This window comes from Pleurodeles waltl, chromosome 3_1, assembly GCF_031143425.1.
Source record: "Pleurodeles waltl isolate 20211129_DDA chromosome 3_1, aPleWal1.hap1.20221129, whole genome shotgun sequence".
Taxonomy (NCBI): domain Eukaryota; kingdom Metazoa; phylum Chordata; class Amphibia; order Caudata; family Salamandridae; genus Pleurodeles; species Pleurodeles waltl.
Window position 1 is genome coordinate 698,894,701 of NC_090440.1, and position 17,757 is coordinate 698,912,457.

At 41.8% G+C, this 17,757-nt stretch overlaps 1 protein-coding gene across 1 annotated transcript in view; it reads left to right on the forward strand.

The window, feature by feature from the left end:
• TMEM39B (transmembrane protein 39B) overlaps positions 1-17,757 on the forward strand; it is a 480,936-nt gene that overhangs the window by 462,823 nt on the left and 356 nt on the right. The gene's annotated exons all lie outside the window — the stretch shown is intronic.

Consider the following 17,757-nt stretch of genomic DNA (forward strand, 5'->3'; position numbering starts at 1 on the left):
TGGACAGTGGAGTGCCGCCGGGGAGCTCCACATGATCAGCAATTGGCCACCCCCCCCTTCATTGTTGCCTGTATAGCTGTAAGTATATCTGTATCAATCTTAATTTGCCATCTGATTCAAACCACTAATTTAATAATCTGTACTGCAGCCTTTGCAGCTAAGTCAGCCGCACAGTAACTTTTCGCATGAGGCTGTCATGCTGATGCTCTGACATCACATGCACCAATAGAAGCTTATGTTGTAAGACAGCTACCTTTCCCCTGAGCTGTTTATTCCTAATTGGTATCCCTTTTGAATCTTTGAATTCATTCAGGCATCAGTATTTTAAATACACATTGTAAACTTGCACTCAGAAGGATGAATTGGACACTTTTACTGTGGGAACTGACGGGTCAGCCTTCTGCAATGCAAGTACAAAATCATACGTTTCTGCATGTTGTGCGGTGCTGTCACCTAGGAGCCTACTTCAGAACACTCCTGGACCTGAGGTAGATCAGAAGAGGACTGAGCCTACCATCTGTGGCCTGAAGAGTAACATGAAGGACTGGCCCTGCTCTCTCCAGGACAAAGAAATGGACTCCAAAGGTCATAAGGCTGACCTGTTCAAGCAAAGTGATACAAAAAGCTGCAAGAGGTTTTCCCTCCAACTATCCAGCTTATCAGAGGAACTAGAGCTGGACTGGACTCCTCTGTTGGCCTCTGTCTTGTCACCCTGTGAGTCTGTGTGCTTCCCCTGAGGTACTGGGGGGCTTTAGAAGCATATTCCTTTGGTGGATTGGGACCTAACGTACTGAAGTTAGAAGTTAAGGGTCTGATTATGACCTTAGCGGATGAAATAGTCCATCACAAACGTGACGGGTATCCCGCCCACGATATTAGAAGTTCCATTATAGCCTATGGAACTTGTAAAACTGCGGGCGGATATTCGTCACATTTGTGATGGAGTAGCACATCCGCCAAGCTCGTAATTAGGCCCAAAATCTTTCACAAAGGCGAGCCTGGTTGGTGTATCTCTCCTGCACACCATTGCAGTAAGCGTCAAAATATGGGTCTACTGTGGCCATCGACTATCATTGACACTTTTTACTTCTTGACACTATTTCTACTTAAAACTTTAAACATTCACATCTCTGTTTCCCCTTATTGGATTTCTGTGATTTTCCTTATTGAATTTTACTCTAGTATTTTCTACTTCAGTTTAGGAATTATTTTGGGTCGCTTTTCGACTTTATTACTGTTTTGGTAGAGCATGAATACTTTACACATTTCCCTAGGTAAATTCTACCAGCTCAGTCCCATAGTAGAGGAATGGGCATAGGCTAATTTACTGGTTTTGAAGGTTGTGATTATTCCTTAACATGGTTTGTCACCTGCCCAAATGATAATCCAATTTCTTACAATGCTTCTTGAAAAATTCCTTGCCACATATGAAAACTCTAGAGGCCGACTATGAATTTATACCAACCACTTTTAGCTAGCCCCAATACTACCAGATGGCCCAGCTAAGTGAGATGGGAAGCGGAACTGGGAAGGGAACTTAGTGAAAAAGACTGGTGCCAGAACTGGCTAAACATACATAGAGGATTTAGGTGTCTATCATAGAGAAGCTGAATATAAATTACTTATGCATTGGTACCTAACGCCCAATAGACTCTAGAGCAGGGGTCTCCAACCTTTTCTGTAGTGAGAGTTACTTCTGACGGGTAAAAAGCATTGTGAGCTACTGAAGGCTAAACATCTTGTGCATTGTTACCTGACACCCCCACACCCAATTCAATTGACTTTAGGCCTAATGTCCATACAGACAGATACTATAAATTGAACAAAATACTTTGACTAGGGGCATTATGACAGGGCTGCTATATGTGTCAGTGAGAGCATGGTCTTTGGGGATGAATGAACATGTGTGCATATGAATGGGCTGTATGTTTATGGGTGACTGTGAGCCTGTCTGGTATCTAATTGTGGCACAGGACATTTCCTTTGCCATGTGTGGCAGTGCTACATATATAGTACAAACATACAACTATTTTTTTTAATGGGCTAAGTTTAAAGTGCAGAAAAATGCTTTGAAAAATGTTCAATATTTGGAACATTCTTCTGCGCTCTAAAATTCTCTCATTTGAAAGAATGACTGTATTTTTCAGTTATACTTATGGCACAGGGGCTACTGGCCTCTACGAACTAGAGGTCTGCTGTTTGTAAATGGGAAAAATCAAAATGAAGTTAACTCAATCATTATGGTAATTTTTCATTTTAATTTTCTCCCATTCGGGCCTCACTTAGTGGTCAATAATGACTGGGTGGACAGAGAGGCGATGGGATCCAGAGTTTATCCTTCAGTACTATATAGGAACATATGTATGTGGACCCTGCAGACAAATACTCAGACAGGAGTGGAGATGTGGGGGTCAGTCATGCTATTCTTGGGATGGGCAGAGAAGGTGATGGTACAAACTCCCCACTGGGGCAGTGACCTCTTGCCAGAGGTGGGTGGTTTGAAGGGCTTATCCAAATGGGAAGTAATTGGCATAGGGCAGCTTGGAGATATCTGGGAAGATGGGGGCCTCCGGACCTTTGAAGTATTACAGACAGAGTTTTATTTGGCTGACTCTAAACTCTACCATTATCAGCATGTGACAAATGCTCTCAGGATGTATCTCAATCAGTGATTGAAGATAGAGGAATCCTACCCACTCAAAGACAGACTATTGTTGGACCCTATGAGAGAAGGCCATCTCTCTAACATAGGAAACTGATAAATAATGCCCCGGATGTTCCAGGTCCCTTGAGGAACAGGTGGGAGGTAGAGGTAGGAAGCATGGATGATGATGAATGGTGGAAGCCTTACAAACCCTGAGAGTCATAGTGATACTGGCTGGGTTCCACCTGATCCAATTACGTATCCTACATAGGTCATATTAGGCAACAACGCTACTGCGTAAGCTAGGGAGGGCTCCAATGCAGGAGTGTATTTGAGGTTGTGGTCAAGACAGTACATTCATACATATATTGTGGACTTATCCAATGATTCAGTCATATTGGAAGAAGGTAACAGACCTAATGGCCATAGTAACTGCAATACAGATTTCAATGGACACCAAATGGCCCCTTCTGAATGTGAGGGGTGAGAGGACGTGGCTGAAATATATTTCAATCTGGCTAGGGGGGGAGGTCGTTGTGGCAAAGAGAAATATTGCAAAAGCATGGGGGATGCAGAGGTCTCCTACACTTCTGGAATGGCAGAAAGGTATGGACTGGTGCCAATGTGCCGAAAAAGTGGTATATCAGGGGAGGGCCTGTGTTAAGAAGTGGGGAAAATCTGAAGCAAATGGCAGTCTTCTAGAGACGACAACAATGTTTCTGATTAAACCCATGAGAAATGTTGGATGATGCGTTATGAATACAGGGACACTGGGGGAGAACTCCAAAACAGACTGGGGTGGGTGGGGGTATCTTCCATACAGACCTACCTTTATCTATAGGAAGAACGACTGAGAAGTCTCGGAATTGCAACATACTTGCCCTTTTTTAACCTGAAATGTTAATATTGCTTGTGTTGAACTCTGCCCATTCAGTTATGAAAACAGCTTATGAAAAGATGTTTAAAAAATATTTTTTTCCCATTTACAAGCATCATTTTGTTTTCGGCTCCAATATTGAGCAGACAAGGTATTTCATTTAAGAGTTAAATACTTCACTGCTTCAGTTCTTCACCTCTGTGCCCCATCCCCAACCTTGGTCATAAATCTGACTGAGCACTGTTCATTATCTGGCTCTGCTATCTGCAGCCTAATGACAATAATGCAAAGTAAACACAGTTTTCCCTTAACTGTAAAAGAAAAATGTGACCCTGTGCTTAGTTAAAAATAAACTCAAGGCTACAAACTGCTCTGAAGGTGTCTGGGAGCTTTTGTTAGCTTGTGATCGACTGGTTAGAGACACCTGCTCTAGAGTAAGTTTCTGTCGACACCTGACACTTGATGATGCCATTCTGAGAAAGGCACGTCTTTACACATAAGGTGTAACCACAACAAAGAAATCATGGGTAATAAGACACCAAGAGATCTGTCTGTGGTGCTATTAAATATGAAGTGGGGCCAAGATGAGTAGGGCAGGAAGTCAAGTAGCCTTCTCTGTAGTTACCTTATAGGAGCAGCTAAACAACGGATACCACTATATTGGGAAAAAACACAACCTTTTTTCTGTGAGTTTATGGGTACAGAGTCTTGGCAAATACTAGCAGAAGAGAAACTGAGATACAGCGTATTGAACACTGATAAAGAATATAATAGGATTTGGTACCCCATACTTGAATATCTGTCCTGGTTGCCTCAGCATGAGATGGTCCCTCCAGGGATTTGAGCTCTAAGTATAATGCCCACAGAATCTTTCCATTGTGCTGATCTTGTTGGATGCCTGTGGAGGTTCTCCATGGAAAGAGGGGTGGGGGACTACCTCAAATTAACTGTTCTCCCTTTCCGGGTGGTGGAGTGCCAAAAGGGGGGATTAGTTAGGAAAGGTAGTAATGAGGATTTATGATTATTATTTCTCATTCATTTTACTTATGTAAGCACATGGGCAAATATCAGATCTAACATCCTCTGATATTTGTCTGCGTCCAAAATACAATAAAGTTTGTCGACCTTGCAGCCCATTTCAAATCACTATTGAGCACTTCCTTCCTACAAAAAGGGATACTTTTGTCTTTCCCTGAATTTACTAATCTATTCCAAACCTGTAAAGATTGCATCATTGTTATATAATCCCACAACCATAACCTTGTTTCCATCCTTACTGCCTCTTTCAGTGTGATTCACCATCTTCCAAAACTGGGTGGAGTTTTTGGCTTTACTAACATGGACGTATTTTGCACAAAACAGATCTTCATGATGTTTCTTTGCAAGCCAGATGATTTTTCTGTTATTCCGTCTAGCTGATTGTAGGTTACGTAGCAATTGTTCATTATTCAGAACCTTCCTTAAGCTCCTCAATGCCCGATTAACCTCCCTTTTGCTTAAGGTAACTTAAGGCCAAGGCAAACTTGGTATTCAGATCTTTAGGACTATATAAGACTCATTGTTGGGAAATTTGTTTGAAAGTTCTTTATGGACATATCCAGCCATTCAATGGATCAACTCTATCTAGTATACAGGAAGGCACAAGAGCACTACTGTGTTGTTTGATCACATGAATTGATTGATTGATTCATATTGACCTCTTGTAGTTCTCAGTAAAGGCAAGAGTCAAAGGGCAGTTTGACGCCAACAGGAGAGGTATTGCGAAAGATAGTTCAATCAGCTTTGGAAAATTACCATTTTCAGCCAGAGAAATTATCTTAAAGTAAAACACATTATAACCTCTTTTATAGCTTTTCCCAAAAACCCAATTAACAAAGTTCCAACATATTCATATCCAATTAAAGCAGACTCACGGCACCCATTACTATAAGCTTCTTCCAAATAATTTGACCATGACTTTTCTGAAACTATACACTTTACTGCGATCTGCCTCCCACCTATGCCAAATTGTAGTAATTTCCAAAATGTAATAGAATCTTTTGTTGAAACGGTTGATAACATCTGTTCTCAATCTGCATTGTCACATGCCCTCTTTTTGCTTTTCACCATAGACTTGTCTTCTAATCTTAATCTTCTAATTTCATACTTCATGAAATTTTCACCACTGTTCCCCGTGTGTACTTTAAATTCTTTACTTGACTTTTAGACATTGACAATATGACTCAAAGCATACCTTTTTTTTTGCATTTTTCTTATTTTCAAACGTGTTCTACATCTCTTCAGTTCAACATTCAAACATCTCCCTACCTCTGTTGCCACCTCCTTATGCCAACCATTTTTATCAGTATATACCAACTTAAACTTACTAAGATTTACACTTGTATGGAATTGTGCAAGCTTATTAACTGTTCCTCATGTATACAAGTTGGTAACCGTTCTGGGCATTCTACTTGATACATAGAAACAATCCCCAGTTTACCAGCATTAATTGCCTATTTCGAAAAAGCCTATATACTACACATCCTGGAAAAACAGCTGGAGGAATACTGTAGGTGGATAATATATCATTCTGGGATAAATAATCTAATTTAGTGTTCAAATTAAGATAGAAATCACTCATAAGTACAATCAGTGTATCTAAACAAGTTGTCTAATATTGTCACAAATTCATTTAATACCTTTAATACATCTGTGTAAGCTGAATTTTGATATAAGTTGACTGACCTGGATCTTTCTTTATTTGTTTATTCGGTTATGTAATAATATCCATAAATACATAGCACTTTACATACATACATCCAAAAAGAAAGAGTAAACACTCACGTTTTTAAAAATTAAAAAAAATTCCCATTTCATTTACAGTTAAAAATTCAATAAAAATAATTAACAATTAAAAATGTTTACACTGTTCCACCAATTAAAAGCCCCTTTTAAGAAGAACCCCTCCCCTGGCACACCAACTCATTAGGGACTATACATAACCACAGGGAGGTTGGCTGATACTGCACAAAACCCTTTGTTCTCAATACGGGATGTAAAAATCTTCCTCTAAAAGGTGCATAAAAATCACAAAGAATGGTAAAATGGATTAAAGACTGTAAAGACACCCCATCACACGGACAAATTTGTAAGGATTTCAAATCATACTGGCCAAGCGGGAAACACAGATTACTTCTAATTACTCCTAATTGAAAGCGGGTAATGAGTGACCTTTCTAAACATTTTGTACAATCAGAAGATACAATTCCGGACCCGCTTGCAGCTTCAGCATTAAAAAATCCCTCACCATTGGTTTCCTTAATTCCCCTGCCTCCCCTTTTGCTCCCAACATTTTAAAAAAGTTCTCCTTTACCCAACTTTTATCGATACGTGTTAAACATTTTGGCGCATTGAACATTTCTGGGCGGCCGAGGGATGTGGCGGTCTCTTTTATGTATGCCAGCCAAGGGATATTCAAAGCTCGATCACATGTGAGATAATCATGCAGCATTTCCCTATTTAGGGAGGCACAGTCGTTTGACTAAACAGAAATCTACAGCAGAAGTGGCGCAATCTTAATTCCATCCTCCACACACTCCAAATTCACTTCCTCGTGAAGGCAAAACCCGGAAATATTTTGTCCCATGCTCAGCAACCTTCTGCAGAAGTGATTTTCTTCTTTCTGGGGTGCAAAACTACCCAAATAACCCCAGAGTGCTGCCCCATACATAAGAACTGGAAGGCATTTAGGTCTGTACACCTCAAGCAGAGGCTTTATAGGCTTATTCCCTACTCTTGAAGCAAACTCAAAAGTCACTCCTGCAGCAGCATTGTATTTCAATCATCGTCTCAAGATGAAGGGTTTCCTTGTTCCTTTGTCATCAAAAGTTACCCCTAGATAAGGAAACTCCTGCACCAGGCTGATGATTTGATCATTAATCTTCAAAGCACCCACTTTGCTCATTGGCTTGCCACAGACTATAAAGTGGGACTTGCTGCGGTTAACCTCTAAACCAGACATAAAATCGCCAAATGCCTTCACCACTTCGCGGACACCATTCATAGTACGGGCCATAAGTAATGCATCATCCGCATATATTAAGGCCTGGATACTCTTACCATTTATTTTAGGAACATCTTTACAACTTTCCACCATATAATTGTGCAAGCCTTTTGTGTATAAAGGAAACAAGGTGGGGGCCAAAACATCCCCCCGTCTCACTCCTCTTTTCATTTAAAAAGATTCTGTGCATTCCCCATGAGTCTCATATCTCACGGCTGTGCTTGTCCTCAAGTGTAGATACTAGAGCAATTCCACAATTTGGGGCTCCATGCCCATCAAGGTTAAACGTTCCACTAGCTTGCTGTGATTTACTTTATCAAAGGCACAACTGAGGTCCATACTTCGCCTGCGTATATTTACTAATCAACATGAGCAAAATTAAGACATTGCTCCTGAGTCCCCATCCCTTTCCTAAAACAATACTGCACCTTATTCAGCACATCCTGCTCTCTCATCCATTCCTCAATACGCTGTAGAACAATTTGCCGCAATGTGCCGGAGTCTAAGAGTGAAATCGGACAATAAGATTTGGGAAAACTCCGATTTCCCTTTTCGAAGACGGGGACAATACACCTGGATTTCCATGAGGAAGGGATTCCGGCGCTCATTGCCGCATTTAAAACATTAAGCATTATAGGTGCCCACATCTGAGGATAACTTTTGTATAGGTCCATTGGAACTGCATCAGGGCCCGGCGCTTTGTGGCTAGAGCGCTCCTGCATAGCCACCAACACCTCGTCTAGGTTGACTGACAAACCTGAATTCACTTACATTTGGTATTCACCTGATTTGCACCTCTAGCAATCTTAGTCAAAATGAGACTAAAATACGACTGCAGCCTACCCTGTTCCACTGGCTTTTGCTTTGGTGTGTATTTTGATGCCCTCATCAAATAATGGTGATTCTCAGCACAGCCCTGTTTCATGAAAAGAAATTACATTTTACTTGCCCATAATATTTTTTTATTTGATCTAATTTTAGTAACCTAATTGAACCATGGGTAGTTCAAATATAACGACCCAGGCTGTGAGGGGAGGGTTTTTTTCATAGTGTGTCTGAGCTCAAACATGCATAACGATTCCATGTCAGTCTACTTGCCTCCTGCATATCATCTCTGATCTTGGGTAGTATTTTTAAACTGCCATTATCCAAACCAACATGTCTTTTAGAGGGTCTATAATTTCCTTCTTTCTAAGCTAGGCGGATTTGATTCAAAGATAAAGCACCAGTGTTATTTAGAAAAGATTTTAGTTGCTCTTTTCTATTTCAAGGCGTTAAACAATTATAATTCCTTTGGGATTAATTTTTTGTTTGGTTTGAAGTATCAATGTCTTGACCTACTGTGAATAAAATATGATCTTTGTAATTTCCTTTTTACAAAGCCATCCTGTTTCAAATTATTACATGAAATCAATTTTATAGAAGGGCAGTTGTAAAATCTGCAATAGACCTTATCTATTTAAAGGTCTCAGTGTTTTATTATTTTGCCTTCTCTAATCAAACCAACATGTATACACAGATTCTTATCCGTTCCTTTACTTAGGCATCATAGCTTTGTGACACTGTGTTGTGCTCCGTGTATACGGTGGGCCGCCGTATACTGTCGCGTGCTGCCTGCCCCGAGCGTTCGATGGGGAACGGTTGAGAGCGCGAGAACAATAAATAAGAAACGGCAACACCCAGGCGAGTCAAGGGTGTATATTCATTGAATTATAACATAATTTTTGGCGACGAGGGTTCCGGTGGCCGCCGCTTACCAACCCATGCAGCATTACCTGTACTACAAGGTGAAGGCACTTTCCCAGCAGTTTCCACAACGCGTTTTTGATTGTACTTCAGCAGCAGGGAACACGCATATGCTGGGAGCTCTGAAGGACGTGTGTTGAATTGGTGGAAAGGACCATGTGACTCCTGGAGAAAGGGAATACAACGTAAACCTGGTGTTCTGAAGCTCTACATGTATTATACAGGCGCCATCTTGGCGGTATTTCAAGTATAAAATTCTACAGAAGTATCAAAAGTGTTGCTGCTGACTGATCTGTACAGCTGTACAGATTTACATACAGCTGGAAGGGGTTCACTAAAGTTTGTTCTTATGAAAATAAATTTTCCTCTAAGTTTTCTGATTCTCTGACAAATGGCAATATTTTAGTTGATGTCTCACTGGTTGAACTATGCAGGCGGTCAATCCCCCACCACCATTTCTGGAGTGCCTGCGATCCCTTGGAAACAATGGTTTGACGGATTCGTAACTTACCTAGGAGCTATAGGTTTCTCTCGTTTTAGACCAGAAAGGAAAAAATGTTTGCTTCTCCATTCTTTGGGTTTTGATGGAAGGGAACTTTTTAAACACCTACCAGATGTAGCACAAATTGAAGAAGAACTTGATGACTATCAGGTTGCTACCAAGAAATTATTTTCAAGATTCGATGTTCAGCCAAGTCTGGTAGTCAACTCCATGGTGAAGATGTAGATGCTTACATCAGTGCACTTAGACAATTGTCTTCCAAGTGTGAATTTAGAGATTTTCAGGACCAGTTGATAAGGGACCAATTTATTGCCCATTGCTCGGACAAGCACATTCAGCCAAAGTTATTGACCATGGGAAATCCAACGCTGGAAGATGTTATCAAAGTGGCCAAGAGTATCGAACTAGCGCAGATTTCACTGAAGGAACTCACAGCTAGTGTTTGCACAAAGGATACTGAACAAGTTCAAGTTAACATTGTAACTAAAGCTGGAATGATGAAGAGAAGCGATCTGAAGAAAATAGACAATCCATTTTTTAAGAATACAAACATATGTTTTAGATGTGGGAAAAATCCCCACTACAAGGATGGTAAACATTGTCCTGCAAAAAATGTTGTTTGTAGGAAATGTGGTAAACTAGGCCATTTTGCAAAAGTTTGTCAATCTATGACTAGCAAGCAAACTAAAGTAAGTAGTGTAGTAGAAGAAGATGAAGGTGATAGGGAAGAGCAGTTGGCTAAGGCCTTTCAGGATATGATAGTGGTGGTCACAGAGAATGTTTTGGGGGTTAAAGACCAATACCAATGTATCGATCCCATGGTGGATATTCGAGTAGGAGACAAATGGTTACAACTGTTGGTTGACTCTGGAACACGCATTACAATGATCACATCTGAATTGTTTCACAACACTTGGGGTGATAGAAAATTGTTGCCACCAGATAGATCGCCTGTCTCTTATGAGGGCAGGAAAATTGAATTAGAAGGATATGTAGAAGACAGTCTAGAGTTTAAGGGTTGTAAGATCTATGGCAAAATCTATGTAGCATACAAAGGATTGAACATTCTGGGTTGGTACCACCAAGGTCTGTTTGGCATGGTGCTGAAACCTGGAACCAAAGAACACGTTCTTGTGGTCGAAGATTCAAAAGAGGTGGTACCGTTGAAGATGAATTTCCCAGTGTATTTGCTAGGGAATTGGGGAAAAATTCTGGTTTCAAACACAGGATAAAAGTAAAAGATAAGGCTATTCCAGTGAAACATAAGATCAGGTCTGTTCCGTTTAGTTTGAGGGAAGATCTCAAAACTGAATTAGACAGGCTTCAAGAGAATGGCCTCATAGGACCAATTGAATCTAGTTTGTGGCTTTCACCACTGGTGGTCGCCCGTAAACGTAATGGAGACATGCGTTTATGTGTGGAGTTGAGGAGTCTCAATAAAGAAATTTGGGTGGATTCATATCCTCTACCCAAAATTAGTGACCTACTTGAAGAGCTCAGCGGTTCAGAATGGTTTTCCAAGATTGATTTGGCATCTGCTTATCACCAGGTGGTATTAGATGAAGAATCACGCCATTATACAGTATTTAATTCCCCGTTTGGCATGTTCCAGTTTTGCAGGATGCCATTTGGACTGGCATCCGCAGCTTCAGCGTTTCAACGCATCATGCACAAGTTCTTAGGTTGTGTAAAAGGGGTTCCGATTTTCCAAGATGATGTTCTTATTCATGCTAAAGGTTTGGAAGACCACAAAGAGCATATTAGGTCTGTTTTCAAGATTTTTCAGTCTTATGGCATCTGTGTGAAGAAAGAAAAATGTGAATTTTTCAAGAGAGAGATAGAATTTTTGGGGCACTGTGTGTCCAGAAAAGGGGTAGCACCGCAGCCGGGGTTGGTAAAGGCTGTCCTAGAATCTCCAAACCCTAAGAACAAAGATGAGTTACGATCATTTATTGGCATGTGTGAATATTATTCAAGGTTTATTCCCAATTATGCTAGTAAAGTGAAAGTATTGTCCAATATGCTTAAGAACAAAGTCCCGTTTGTATGGGACAGTGAGTGTCAATCTGCATCTGACAAAGTGAAGCAGGAATTGTTGATGATAGAACATTGAGTCCGTATGACCCCAGTCAATTGTGCATCATTACGGTTGATGCTAGTAGATATGGATTGGACGCCGATTTGTCCCAGGGTGCAGGGAAAAATGAAAAGGTTATTAGTTATGCTTCGAGAGTGCTACGTGAACCAGAGCTCAGCTATTCGGTAATTGAAAAGGAGTTATTGGCCTGTTATTGGGCGATTTAAAAATTTAGAAGCTATGTCTGGGGAAGGAATTATGTAATACAAACAGATCATAAACCGTTGGTGTACATCTTAAATGGTGATCAAATTAACTACACCACCCCCGCATTGCACGTCTCACCACAAAGTTGTTACAGTATGACTTCCAGGTTAGGTACATTCCAGGAAAGGAAACTTTTGCAGCAAACTTTCTCTCTCGATTACCAATTAATGACCAGAATTCCATTGACATGGAGGATGATATGGAAGATTGTTTTATTGCTTCTGTTGATGCTGATGAATCCAAAGTGTGCATGGAAACAGTATGGAAGAAGGCTGACAGCAGTGATGTAGTATTGGGCATTGTTAAGCAGCATATAATTAATGGATGGCCAAAGGAAAGAAATTTGAATTCAGAAGTACAACCGTATGCTAAGGTGTGTGAGGAGTTGTCAATTGAAGGTGGCATTGTTTTGAGGAACGATAAATGTGTGCCTCCTTGTGATGTTTGTTCAAAGTTGGTGGATCATGCACTTAGGCATTTAGGTGCCGCAATGACAAAGAGATGTATCATAGCTCATTATTGGTGGCCCTCTATGGACAAAGATGTAGAAAGAACTGTAAGTGGATGTGTTGTATTTAACAGTGCAGAAAAGGGGTCAAAGGTGGTGGATCCACCGTTGCAACCCATATCTATACCGGATAGAGCTTGGGTTAACGTAGGTATTGATATGGTAGGGCCGTTCAACTTTCTCCCTAGTCAGATGCGCTATGCGTTTGTCCTGATGGACTACTATAGTAAATGGCCAGTAGTGCGTTTCCTTGCTAAGCCCACAACTGATAGTGCCATACAGTTCCTCAAGGAAATATTTTGGAGGGAAGGGTTTCCAGAATTTATAATTTCTGATAACGAGGTTCAGTTTGTGAGTCACAAAATGGAGGCGTTCCTGTGTGAGTCTGGTGTGAAACACTTGAAGAGTTCTTTGTACCATCCTCAAATGAATGGTTTGGTTGAGAGAATGAATAGGGTGGTTGTGGAGTGCATTAAGTGGGCTAAAGCTAACAAATTCGATGTGGAAGAGGCTATGAACTCTATGTTGTTTTTTTTTCGTACCACTCCACATTCGGTGATGAAAATGTCTCCTTTTGAGCTTCTCATGGGCAGCCGTAGTACATCTAGACTTTTTCCGGCTTGGTTGGCTAAGGTGGTAGCTGGAAGACTCACAGGCTTGGTGGACAAGAATTTGTTACGGAATAGAATAGAAAAAAATCAGGAAAAGATGAAAAACAGATATGACCGGAGAAAGTCCACGAAAGAACATCAACCAGGTGATCTGGTGCGCATTAAGTTGCAAACTTTTGTGAAGAAAGGGGATGCCTGCTATGGAAGTCCTGTGACGGTGAAGAAAGTGTGTGGCAATGCTGTTATGGTTGAAGGTGGTCAGTGGTGGAATGCTGGGAAGGTGGTGAAGGTCAAATATGTCGGTGGTAATGGTGTGGAAAGGGGTGGTAGGTCATTGCCTGAGCGTGTGGACCTTGAACACAAAGCGTCAGATGTCATCAAGGTGGGACCTCACATCCTGCGGAAATCTGACCGCGAGAAACGGGTACCACTCAAACCCATGGAATGGCATTGGTAATAGAGGGAATGTTACTGCATCAGGGAATGGACATTACGATGTTTTCTTTCTGGGGTTTGCTACGCATGAATCAAGCATCATTAAATAAACCTGATGCTCCTGCTGATTGATCTTACTTCCACTGACAAACATCCAACTTTAGTGAACCTGTTGGTTCAAATCAGTCCACCCATTCTTCCAGTCTCCCAGCCCTTACAACACTGTGCCTACTCGCCCCAAGTCTGCCACTTCTTCCCTCAGACTAACTTCTCTGTTCCTCTTATGCCCCCTCTCTCCCACATAAAGGGCGGTGGTATGGACTGAAGTGAGGTGGGATGGATTGCAGAGGGGTGGGATAGACTGAAGTAGGGTGGGTTGGATTGGAGTAGGGTGGATTGGACTGGAGTGGGGTGGATTGGACTGGAGTGGATTGGGGTAGGGTGGACTGGAGTGGATTGGATTTGAGTGGGGAAGATAGGACTGGGCTGGTTTGGGGTAGATTGGATTGGTGTGGGGTGGACTGGACTGTAGTGGGATGGATAGTGGCGGGTGGACCGGACTGGAGTGAGGTGAGGTGGATTGGAGTTGGGCAGATTCTTTTGGATTTGAGTGGGTTGTTTGGGATTGAAGTGGGGCAGGTTGTAGTGGGGTGGCTTGTTTTGGATTAAAGTGGGGCAGATTAGAGTGAGAACATTGGAGTGAGGCAGGTTGTTCTGGATTGAAGTGGGGCAGATTGTTTTGGAGTGGAGTGGGGCATATTGGAGTGGGGCAGATTGTTTTGGACTGAAGTGAGGCATATTGTCTTAGATTGGAAAGGGGCAGATTGGAGTGGGATGGATTGGAGTGGAGCAGATTGTTTTGAATTGGAGTGGGGCAGACTGGAGAAGGGCAGATTGTTTTGGACTGGAGTGGGCAGATTGTATTGGAGAATTGGAGTGGGGTGCCTTGGATTGGAGTGGGGTAGATTGGGTTGGTGTAGGGTGGATTGGATGGGAGCGGGGTGGATTGGAGTGGGGTAGATTGGGATGGAGTGAGGTGGATTGGATTGGGGTGAGGTGGATTGGATTGAAGTGGGTCATATTGTTTTGAATATGAGTGGGGCAAATTGGAGTGGGACGGATTCTTTTTGGAGTGGAGTAGAGCAGACTGGAGTGTGGCAGATTGGAATGGGGAAGATTGTTTTGGATTTGAGTGGGGTGAGTTCGAGGGGGACAGATTGTTTTGGATTGAAGTGGGGCAGATGGGAGTGTGGCAGGATGGAATGGGGCAGATTATGTGGATTAAACTGGGGCAGATTGTTTTGCATTGAAGTGCAGCAGATAGCAGTGGGGCAGATTGTTTTGGATTGGGGCAGATTGGAATGGGGAAGATTGTTTTGGATTAGAGTGGGCAGATTGTTTTGGATTGGAGTGGGGCATATTGTGTTGGAGTGGTGCAGATTGTTTTTGATTAGTGTGGGGCGAATTGGAGCGGGGCATATTAGATTTGGGTGGGTTCGGAGGACTGGAGTGGGGTGGACTGAAGAGGATTAGGTGAGTGGTTTGGATAGGAGTGGGGTGGACTGATGTGGGGTAAAGTGTGGATGGATTGGTGAGGATTGTAGTGGGGCGGATTGTAGTGAGGTGGATTGGGGTGAATTACACGATTGTGTTTAGGCGTCATTTCAGAAATGATACATAAAATAAAGAAACAATGTTGCTTTGCAATATTTCGAACAAGCTAATCGCCATTTTCTGAGAAAAGCGCCCACGAACAAAAACAAAAGAACATAAGTATGAGTGAGAATGAATGTTTCATAGTGAGTAGGAAGAAGTGTGAATAAATGAATGAGAGTAAGAATGTGTGCAACTGAGTTTGAGGGAGTCATAAAGTTTAAGTGAAACTAAATGTGAGCGAGAATGAGTGGAAAAGAATGAGACTGCTCGCATAACAGTGAAAATAAGTCGGTGAAAAAGAATGAGTGAATCCAAATAAGTGTGTGATAATTTATGAGCATATCCGAATGAGAGTGAACGTGAATGAGTGAGTGAATATGAGCATGAGAGATTATGTGTTGTTATGCTTGCAAGTCTGCAGTTGGCCTTGGCATTCTGAAGGTAGTTCTTGATTTATAGACGCACACCTGGCAAAATTATTTTTCTAGCATTCTAGAGACAATTCTTAACATGATACTGGCACTAAACTGCTAGAGTGATACTTGGCATATAGGGACAGTCAATTATTGGCATAGGGGTACCCATTGTAAAATGCTGGCTCTGGCTAATGATTATTCCTGGCTTAAGAAAGGACGACAGTAGTATACTGTGGGAAGGGCAACCATGACCAAATTCTGGTCCTAACATACAAGAGGTCATTTTTGAATTAAGGGTCACCCATGTATGTAGACAGCCCCAGTGGTAAAGTTGTGGCGCTGGCATATTGTATGTTTTTTTTGTCTAAGGGGGTACCCAAAGCATATGAGAGGGAGGGGCATCCATGCCACAATGCTGGCTTTGGCATAATGAAGACATTATTGACATACGAAGGCACCTATTGCACATTGTGGAAAAAAAATGGCATAGTCGCTTGGAGAGCATCAGGCTTCATTGGTGTTGCACACAATGAAAGGACTTTAATATTTATTTAGTGCCCTTTCGGAGCGCATGCCTTTTTAGCAAATGTATCTCAGAATTCTGGTTTAAAATGTACTATTTGATCCAATTACGTTTCAAAATTTTCCGAGGGAGGGGATTACCCTCTGTCAAATTCTGCTTTGAAGAAATCAAGCTCACTCGCTTCCCTCTCTTGTTACAATTCAGGGCAAGTATTATGCCCTACCACCTTCCAAGATCACCAGCTGTCCCTGCAAGAATAGAAAGAAAACAGTATAAAAATTAGCAGTTTACTTTCTGCAGCTATCTTTGGGATCAGGGTATTATATTTAGGTTTTGTTAAATGAATAATTTCAGCGATGCAAGGCAAATTTTTCTAATTAAATAAAAACATTATCTGAAAATCAAACACATTTTTTAACAACTTGCTGCTTTGTTTCATTACTGTTAATACCTGAAACACCATCACATCTGTGAGTTGCCCAAGTGAAAGTGCCTTGCATATGACAGGAATCAAAATGTATTGACAATAAGGAATAACATAGATCATATTCAATATAAGGTTAATATCAATTTATACATGTGAAATTAAATATTCCCTATGATCTATTAATACATATCCCATTGTGTCATACACTAGGGCGAACTATTAAATTAGGGCTCTTTGTCTGTGGTGTGAATAATTTAGGCTCCCAGTACTGTTCGCTGCTCCTTATCATTATATTCTCTTCAAAAACAAGGTTATATATAATAAAAAGAGTACAGTAATAAGAAGTCTGGTAAAGTTCCCCTGGCATTTCTTATAAGCACCCTAAAGGTCATGTGGCATCACTTCCCGTGAAGCGCTATGATCAAAGGTCACGCTGATGTTACTTCCTGTGTTGTTATTAAAGTCAAGGGTGTGTGATGTCACTTTCGCTATCCCTGGTGTTTTGATGAATTGACGTCCACAAAGTGCTGCAAGCCCACTAGTAGAATTTAATTTACAGGCCCTAGGTACATGTAGTACCATATATTAGGGACTCTAGCCAGAAATCCACAGAATCCGTGGCCAGTCAAGAACCCGCAGACGATGCAAAGGAGGGGGCGCTTCCCCATTACCCCGGGGGTACTACCAGGAGAATATCACCTGGAAGTCTCGATGACTTTCAGGTCAAAGGGGGAATCAAGAAGGACGCTGAGGAGAGTGAGAGCAGAAGGCACGCTGAGGAAGTGAGGTTGACGAAAGCAGAAGGTCAACAAGCGGGGAGGAAACGAGGAGTAAGGACGGCAGGAAAGCAGAGGGGAGCAGAGAGGAGAAAGGGAGCGGAGAGGCCCAAGGGGAGGAGGCGAAGGCCAAACACCAGGAGGACAACAGGCACACATTCCGAGCCACGTTACAGGAGGAACGTGGCTGAACAAGGTACGATCCCTTCTAAGGGGAGAAAAGGAGGAGGGAAAAGGTGTGGGGGAAAGA